A 10,139-nucleotide genomic window follows, 5' to 3' on the forward strand; every position below is an offset into this window, starting at 1 on the left:
TTTATGAATGTGATCGTACTGTGCAATCCTGACTGGCCTGTCAAATTACTTTTATTATTAAAATTGATAAATTTGAAAGATTGCTTTATGCTTCAAAGAAATTAGTTCAAAGTTATTACTATTAAAGATGGAGGAAATCTTAAGGAAATTCCATGGGGCGGGGATGCCTCACTGTACCATCATGCTTGGGTGGGTGACCTTATGCTGGTACACTGTCTTCAAACACTATTCAGCAAATGTGTATTTTTATAGTTGTTACTCCAGTGCACACACTCTTATAGATTCTGTCTTTTTCCTTCAACCTTATTTTGAAATCACTAATTACAGTATACTATAATTTTGTGTGGATTTGCCAGTTTACCCAAATAAAGTGATCATTTAGATTTGTGTATGTGTGTGTGTATGTGTGTGTGTATGTGTGTGGTATTTATTGTGATATTGTATATATGTGTGGTGTGGCATGTGTGTGGTATTGTGCATGTATGTGGTGTTTTGTGGTATTATGTATGTATGGTGGTGTTTTACGTGTGTGTGTGATGTATGTGTGCGTGTTTGTGGTATAAGGGTGTTGGTGTGTGCACATGCATAAGAATGCACATGTATGGATATCTGTGTGTGTGGTGTTATGCATGTGTGTGGCATTGTTAATGTGTAGTGATGTTTATGTGTGTGGTATTGTGTGTGTGGTCTGTAGGTGTTGTATGCACATTATGTGTAGTATATTGATGTTGGTGTGTGCACACGTGTGAGAGTGCACATCTGTGTGTGTGTGTGCGTGTGTACATGTGGAGATCAGAGGTCAATATCAAGTGTCTTCCTCAACTGCTCTCCACCGTTTTTAGGCAGTTTTCTGAGACATCACTGAACCTGGAGTGGTTCCAATTGGCTACACTGGCTAGCTGATGAGCCTCAGGGATCAGTCTGTCTCCACTGTCCCCATCTGAGTGCTGGCCTTGCAGATACCCCCTTAGCCCCAAGCCTTCTATGTGAGCACTGGGGATCCAAACTCGGGCTCTTATCCTTGCATAGCAAGAACTTTACCAGCTGAGCCATCTCTACCACTCAGTTTTTTGACTTTCAGATTGATTCTATGATTATTTTCATAGACAATTTGTAATAATAATTTTGACCACATAGATTTGGCCCCACTGAACAATTTTTATGATCTTATTCCTCAGATGTGGGCTTATTTGCCCAGTGGGTAAGTTTGAATGTCATCTCTGGCTGTGCCTTTAATATTTATTTTCAAAATGATTCTGTTGACAATACTGTTATAATATAATAGCCAAATATAGAGTGTGCATCTGTTATCCCAACTACTTGAGACACTGGGGCAAAGGATCATGCCTGAGTAGTAAGGTGAAATGCCATCTCAAAAGCAAACAAAATGAAACAACAAAATTACTATCATAACAAACTATTGAGTCACTATGAAAGTGAATAATTATCTAGTATTTGTATGTTCTTTGAATTTTTGTGTCAGTTGTCTTATTAGGCTTTCTGTCCTTAGATTAAAATGTTGGGTTGTATTTTGAAAAATTAAGAGTAAATTTTCATCATTAAAAATCAATCATCACTTAGTGTGTGTGTGAATTATGTATTTGTTGTGCATGATGGCTGTGTTGGGGCCTGCATGGCACAATGTGTGTGTGGAGGTCAGAGGACAGCTTTGTGGAGTCACTTCTTTCAATCTACCTTTATGTGGCTTCCAGGGATCCAACGTATCACCAGGCTTGTGCAGCAAGGGCCCTTACCCACTGAGGCATCAGGCCAGCCTACAGAGTAACTCTACAGAATGGACAATGAGATAGCTTTCTCCCTCCATTTCAACCTACAAAAATATGTTCTTTCATATAGATGTATCTTATGTTTATATTTGAACACTCTCCTGATAGCATTAAAGATACTTGGAGAAAACAGAATATTAACATGGTTAGTAATGGACAATAAAAGGACTGGAGAGGTGGCCCAGTGGTTAAGAGCACTGAGTGCTTGTGCGGACTACCCAGATTCAGTTCCCAGCACCCACATGGTTTCTAATCACAAAGTGTAACTCTGGTTCCAGGGAATCAAATGTGTTCTTCTAGCCTCTGAGGCTATCAGACATGCATAGGATGCACTTACATATGAAGGGGGGAAGACAGGAGGTGGGTGAGATTGGGGAAGAGCCCGTCGAGGACCCAGAGACAAGAGGGAGGGTTTTGAGGGAGAAGAAGGTAAATAGGGTCTCAACCATTTGGGATGTTTGTCCAAAAGGTAAAAGTAAGCCATGACATAAGGAACCTGATCAGGGCATCTTGGGCTTCCAAAGATCACAGCCTGAAGAGAAGAAAACTTGTTAATCTCAAAGGACCCAGTAGAGGGCCATCCTACATCAAAGGATGGCCATTCAAGAGAACAAAGGGTCTGGAATTTTCCCAAATAGACAGTGTCTCCAGAGATTATGGCCACCTTCTGGAAATTTTTAGAATGAGAAAGAATTAGGTCAAGGGGAGTATCTTCAGATGAAGGATTCTGACCCATAATGGAAAAGAAGAGGATTAATCCAAAACAGAGACCAATGAGAACGAGACAAACAGGAAACAGAGACTTGAAACCAGGATGATGCAAAACGAAAGCACCGCGCATCGGAGAATTGCTGTGCATTTGACGGTCGCTGCAGGAGCGACTAGGGTCAATGCCAAATGCCCGAAGGCCACAGACAGTCAACCAGTCAGATGGAGGGTCAGGGCATCCCCTGTCCTCTGGCTTAGGGAGCAATACTGTGTCCAGTTTCTCCCCCTTGAGCCCTCAGAAGTCCGGACAGTCAGAACAGAAACCAAAACAGACTCACTGCAGGAGGAATCATAACTGAAGTCTCCAGGCACCAGACGGAGAACAGAAAAAGACAGAAAACAGACTGAGGGTCTTTAGGGAATCCCGGACGAGCCCCCAAAATGTTTGGGGTCTGAAGAATTCCCTGAATTGAACACTCGGACACTGAATCTCAATAAAAACACAAGTGCTTTATTGGAGCCAACCGGCTGGGGACACAGACAGTCTCGGGAGCTGTACTGCAACCTCAAGCCGTGAGAATGTAGGGCTTTTAACCACAAAAAACCACAAAGCAGGAGATTTCTATAGAAACCATAAAGAGAAGAACCAGGAAAGGATTTGAACAATCTAGGGCTGATTTCCAGAGCCTTAACCTATACAGCCATTGGCTAACTTATCCTGGGCAGACTATTCTTCCTTTTCTGCCCCAGACCATTTCCATAGAAACCATAAACAAATGTACCATGAAAGGGTTTGAACAATAGAGGGGATTCCAAAGTCAGGCAGAGAGCAGCTCTTTCTCAGAGGACAGGGAGGGGGTCTGAGGGGCACTCTTCTTCACATACATACAGACAAGCACTTATGCATAAAATTTAAATAAAGAAATCTTTGTTTTAAAAGTTTTTTTTTTTTAAAGAAATGGACAGATTAGTCACAGGTTAGGCCTCAGTTTTGGAAAATGGAACAATAAACCTTTAACCTATTCAGATAACCAAATTATTCTGAGCATAGAGGATAACAATTCTATAGACCAAGAGACAGAGGCCATATCTAACTTAAGCTGGTTAGTATAAGTAAATTTTGTTTCACTTTTATGCTCATAGAATTTCCATTGTCAAGCCAATAAATCATCAAGTTTGCATTGACTCTGGGTCAACAGACTGGAAAACACCTTGTGGCACTTTGGCGGGGGGGGGGCTGTTCTACTGGTCATCTAGAGACCTGCCCCTGCCCCTCTTATAGCTGAGAACGGGAATGTCTTTTCTTTCCTTTTTTACTACCAGGTTGAACTCTTAATTTCCTGCATATTAGGCAGTGTTCTTCCACTAAGCTACACTCCAGCCCTGAGAACTGGAACTATCTATACTCTTTCTTAGTAAGGAAAAATGAAGTTGTTGCCATTTTGACCTCGTGTAAATTATGACATTTGTTAACCCTACAAATGGTAATTACCTGACCTTAGACCTTGGTCTAATTTCAGTGCTTGGTTATCTAATAGTGGCATTTTAACCACCAGAAAAGAAAACAAAATCTGCCCCCATGAAACCATTGTCTGAGACCCTTATCTGCACTACCAGCATAGAATAGATGTGGTACTGTTGGGAAGGTGAAGGCCGCCGATGCCACATCTACAATGCCACATCTGTTTGATCCAACTCAATTAGTCTTCTCTTTGAGGACCTAGGAAGTAGTTGGAGAAAGTACATTCAATAAAAGTATCATGTGTTTTGGAGCTGGAGAGATGGCTTGGCAGCTAAGAGCGCTGGCCGTCCTTGCAGAAGACCCAGGTTTGATTCCCCACACCCATGTGGCAGATAACTACCATCCGAAACGCCAGTTCCAGGGGACCTGACGCCCTTTTCTGTCCTCTGTGGGCACTGCACACCCTTATATACATGCAGGCATAACACTCATATACATAAAATAAAAATAAATTTTAAAAAATTAAAAAATGTGTTTTAAATGGCATAGACATTTCTGTGGCATAAAACCTGATGAGGTTGAAATCCTCTCTGTTAGATTCAGGCTTCTGGCTGTTTTTGTGACTCAGTTTAAGAAGGTTGGCTGTTGGTTGGGCATGGTGGCGCACACCTTTAATCCCAGCACTTGGGAGGCAGAGGCAGGCAGATCTCTGTGAGTTCAAGGCTAGCCTGATCTACATAGCAAGTTCCAGGTTAGCTGGGGCTACAGGGAGACCCTGTCTCAAAAAGACCAAAAAAAAAAAGGTTAACTGTTAAGTAAAAATACTTACAAAGCTTCTCTCAAGGCTAAGTTCCGCATTGGAAAGCTTTGCGCATCCGGCTCAGCTTAGCACCCATTTACAGTGGGCTGTGAATAACTTATGCCAGTTTGATGTTTAGGTATTTTTGAAAAGAGGCTGTGGAAGTGCTCAAATATAACAGTATAAAAAAGTAGCTGTCATGTTATGGCCAAGGATACTAATCAGCTACACATGACATGTAGCAACAACTATCTAAATGAAGCTAAATGTGTTCTCTGTTTGGTGAAGAAATTACCGTGCACTTGGACAACAAAATAAAAAGATATATTTGCAACTATGTAAATATTGAGGAATAAGGGGTCATGAATCTTTGTTATGGACACAAATATTTAGAGAATTTGAGGTAAAAAAATAAGTTGATAATAGAAATTGTAGAATTCAGTTTGATTTAACATATTTGCTGAGTGGCAACAATTGCACAGTAGATTTGCCAATTGCCCTGTTTAAATGATTTAATTAAGATACATATGCTTTGCATCTTAATTAGAGAGGGAAAACCCAATGTGGCTGTGTGGACTCAATCTGAACTCAGTGAAAGTTGGTATTTTTGTTTTTGCTTTTGGTTTTGAGACAGGGTCTCCTTGTAGCCCCAGCTGGCCTTGGACTCGCTATGTAGACCATGCCAGGCTGACCTTGATCTCCCAGAGATCCACCTGCCTCTGCCTCCTGAGTGCTGGGATTAAAGTTGATATTTTCAAGAGACCTCAATATTGTCCTTTGTGTTCATATGAAGGGTGGTAACTCTCAGGACTGTGTAGGACTGCATCAGGACTGAAGCTTCTGTGAGAACCTTTAGTTCACTGCTTTTCTGCACCCTTTGAGGGATGGGATGCTGTAGCTGGGACAACTAGTTGGCAGAGATATTTGTGGACAGCTGTTCATTTAGAAAGACTCCAAAAAGCACAGTTGTTTGTTTTTTGTTTGTTTGTTTGTTTTTAAACTGAGCTTTGAATTAATAATATTTCCCAAGTTATTTCCCATGTTGAATAACAATGGCCCCCTGTTACTGGCACAGGATCTGAGCTGAGGAAGAAGGCTTGACCTACTAGGGCTGTTTTCCATTCTTGCAGCATAAAGTTGACATTCAGAATGTCATGAAAGATTGGCATGATGGTGCACGTCTGTAAAGCAAACATTCAAGAGGCTGAGGAAGAAATACTAGGGCTTTCAGGTCAACTGGGGCTGCATAGTGAGACCCTATCTCAGAAGTAAAAATAAATACATCAAAAAGCATAAGATGGGGTTGGAGAGGTGGCTCAGGAGTTAAGAGCAGCAAGTGCTCTTGCAGAGGACTGGGATTCAGTTCCCAGTATCTGGAACTGTCCAGTTCTAGGGGATCCAAAGCCACTCTGGCCTTTGATAGTACTGAACTGCATATGGTACACTTACATGCATGCAAGCAAAACACTCATACACTCAAGTTTTTAAAAAGGTAATGTCATGAGAACTGATGACAATATGCTAATTGAAGTAAATACTACCTGATCCTACTTGTCTGAAATACAGTAAGTTCATAGAAACAGCAGAGTGATAGTGGCCAGAAAATGGGGGAAAGGGTAAACATGGACTAGTATCTACTGAAGATGACCTTTCAGTGTGGATAGGTGAAAATGATTTGAAGGTAGATGGGGTGATCGTTACCTAATAATGTAAATGCAAAGTATGCCACTGAACTGCACATTTCTTTTTTTAAATTTTATTTATTATTTTTATTTTTTTATACATATGACTGTGTTGCCTGCATGTATGTGAGTGCACCCGTGTTGTGCAGTGCCACAGAGATCAGAAGAGGGCATCGGATTCCCCTGGAACTGGACTTAAGGATGGTTCATAGCCGCCATGTGGGTGCTGGGAATCAAACCCGGGTCCTCTGCAAGAGCAGTCAGTGCTCTTAACCGTTGAGCCATCTCTCCAGCCCCTGAACTGCACATTCCAAAATAGTTAATTATGGGTTGGCATTGAGCACATATGTTGCATGGGGCCACATGATTTACATGTAGAATTGTATTTAATTCTCACACACTCCAGCAGGGTAGACGCTGCATACAGTCAGGTTAACCACTGGTCCTGGAATATACAGGTGTCTGCACCAAAGCAGGAACTGGGAGCTGGAAGCAGCCATGTGGGCGCCAGCGCACACATCCACCTGCCCGTGTGGTGTCCTGTTGCTTTGGCTTTGATATTTGATCGTGTTTACAGCCCAGCCTCTATGGAAGCCAGCCTTCTGTTAGGAGTAAGGGTTACTGTTATAATTTTCTTCCCTTTTTCACTGAACAGTGGAAAATCAGGTTGTCTGCGTAAGCAGAGAAAAATAATCTCTAGCCCAGTATATTTACATAATTTCCTCTGCACTTAATGTAGAACAGGGGAAAGAAGATTAATTTAGTTCAGGCTGATAACTAAAATTCCAATTGTTGAATTAAAAAAAAAATTAACATAATTTAAGAATTGACAGTCATATTTCTTTCCAAGTTTCAAAATCTTTTTGAAAATGTGAGATCAATGAGATTCATTTTGCTAATTCGTTCAGCAGTTCAGCAAATTAAAGTGACTGATACTTTAGGTTTATGAAAACCTAAAAGAAAAAAAAAAGATGATTATGGGAGAGATGGCCCAGTAGTTAAGAGCACTGGCTGCTTTTGCAGAAGACCTGGGTTCGGTTCCCAGCACTCACTTGGCAGCTAACAACCTTCTGTAACTGCAGTTCCAAGGGATCTGATGCCCTCTTCTGGCCTTTGCAGGCACCAGGCATGCCTGTGGTGCACATACATACATGCAGGCAAACATTCATGCATACATATTTTTAAAGGATGGGTAAAATTGAAAGTATGACTCTAGACTTAGAGGATTTGGGCCCCCCTTCCCTCCTTATGATTTGTTAGGGCCAGTTCAGAGCCTCTCTATAAAGGCATGTGATCTGCTGACTGGGCTCTGACCAATGGGATTTCCACCAATCTCCTTATTCTTTTTCTGTGTATGCATGAGAGTTCTCCAGTAGAGTGGGCCGGGTTGACTGTGCTCAGCCCAAGAGTGCATGTTAGGGTCCACATCAGACTCATTGTATTTTATTCTACCCCGATTAAAGCTAATGTCACTGTATTTGGTATTCATGTTATCTGTCAGATTGCATAGATCAAGGTGACTTCTACACATCACCTCTCATCACAGGCTTCTCAGTGAAGCAGGAAATACATGGCATCTGGTCTTGTTCATTGTTAAAACACCAGGGAACATAGTTGCTTTATCTTACAAGGCTATGAAGATAACATGTGTCAGTGCTGTGTGAATGCTCTAACACTGTGGAATTTGGCCAGTGATGAACGTTATCACAGGGTACTGAAGTAGAGAACAGTGGGATTGATAAATTGGGGTAGAAAAAGGTAACCAGTAATAATCAGTGACTGATAAGCAAGTACAAGGCTTAAAAGCATTCCAGGAATTCCATCTGTAAGAAGCAGACTTTGTTTTCCTACCTGCTTGTGACTTTGCAAGTGTGTATACTACTTGTTTGTGATATGAATGACATGGATTTAGCTGCTGAATTGTTTTATGCGTAATATAGAAAGGAAGCTCTCCTATAACATTTCATAGTATAAATAATTTATTGAGAATTTCATACATGTATATAAGGTGTTTTGATCAAATCCATGCCCACTCCCTCCTCTCCAACTCCTCCCGTATCTCCCCATCACTTTTTAAATGATAACTTCATGTACTCCTTTTTCTTTAACTTTTTTTCTTCTTTAATTTTTTATGGGGATTTTGGCTACTCTAACATTCCCCTTTCTGAAGAGGTAACCCTAAAATCTTTTAAGGATTAGATAAAAGCTCCCAAATATTTTTGACATTTTTGGCCTTTGGAATGGAGTAGATTGCTAAGAAGCACAAGGACACTGTGAGTTTTAGCCAAGAAACTGGCTACTTTTCTTTGAGGTCTTTTTACCCTCACTGCCTAGCCAATGCCTACCTCCTGTTCTTATCACATCATCCTCTGAAGAGGTTACCCAAATTGCCAATAGGGAATCAGGACGCAGACCACCCTGGCTTCCATGCTGAACAGGGATGCAGGGTGAGGCAACTGGAGTACCCCTTCAGAGGGTCTATCTAAAAGACCCCCAAATTCCATAACTCCTATGTCAAGGAGGAAAAGAAAGCCTTTGAATCGTGAATAGGAGATGTAAAGGAGAAGTAAAGGCAACAGTAATTAGCACTACAAGTTCTAGACAGGGAACTAGAAAAAAGAACAGGACGATGTTCAAATGTTCATATGAGAGTCCATTGGAATTTCTTGACAAGGGCTTCCAAAAGCATCCCTCTGTTGGGATCCTCCTCATTTTTTCTTTTGTCTTCTAAGGCTGGACTCTAGAGAGATGGATTCAGGATTTGCTTTCAGGTATTTTGGTAGCTGTTGGAGTAGTTAGAATCAGTGTCAGTTCCCTCTCAAAAGGTTCTAGATGGGGGAGAAAACAAATCTATCCATCATTTTAGAACAATAGCTGGTTGTCTCCCTTAGCTACAGGTGGGCACTACAGTATTAGAGACCAAGATTTTGAAGTCTTACATCTGAGCAGCACTTTCTGATTAGGAACAAAACCACCAACAAGAAATAACTGTCTAAATAACTTTTTATATGGACTTAAGCCTAATGTCTGGCAAGTGTAATCCCTTGAACTCTTAAAGAAATATACTGATGACTTTACTCTTTGGTTATACTTTCCTTTTGGGTGTTTAAGACCATACAGTTGGCCCAAATTTTTACACTTAAGGTCATTTGAGGATCTGTTCCTCAGAGGTCACATGGGCTTGGGAGGAGCTCCTGGCTCCTTTATTTTACCAGTCCCATCTATGTGAAGAAAAGTCAAAGGTCCTGCTCGGCTGTGTCTGGCTTCACTTGGAAGCATGAATAAGATATTTCCTTTGAGTTGACCTTCCTCTTTGTGGACTGGACACTGGTTCAAGTTTATCTGGTGGGGTCTCCGTGGCCTCCTTGAACAAGAGAACAGGTGACTCACCACAGTTACAGGACATTTTGAGAGATGTTCCATAGTCTCCTGGAACTTAGTCGACCTTGGAGGGCAAGGGGCAAAAACTGCCCTTTAACTCCCTCTGAACATGTTGGTATAGGCCTCAAACTATGGCTGTTAAACTTCCAATAAGGTTAATTCCATCAGTCTGGTACTTTTAATTTTCATGTGCTATGTAGATAAGGCTTAGGTGGAAAAACCAAATATTCTCAGATAAACTTTGACTAGATATATATTTTGTTCCTTAAACTAGTTGACTGAACTATGACCATCAAGTAGACAGTTCACATTCCTAGTAT

At 41.2% G+C, this 10,139-nt stretch overlaps 1 protein-coding gene across 14 annotated transcripts in view; it reads left to right on the forward strand.

The window, feature by feature from the left end:
• Nucleotides 1-10,139, forward strand: part of Cacnb2 (calcium voltage-gated channel auxiliary subunit beta 2) — a 433,641-nt gene that overhangs the window by 238,937 nt on the left and 184,565 nt on the right. The gene's annotated exons all lie outside the window — the stretch shown is intronic.

Source organism: Nannospalax galili, unplaced genomic scaffold, assembly GCF_000622305.1.
Source record: "Nannospalax galili isolate Female #2095 unplaced genomic scaffold, S.galili_v1.0 scaffold1569, whole genome shotgun sequence".
Classification (NCBI taxonomy): Eukaryota; Metazoa; Chordata; class Mammalia; order Rodentia; family Spalacidae; genus Nannospalax; species Nannospalax galili.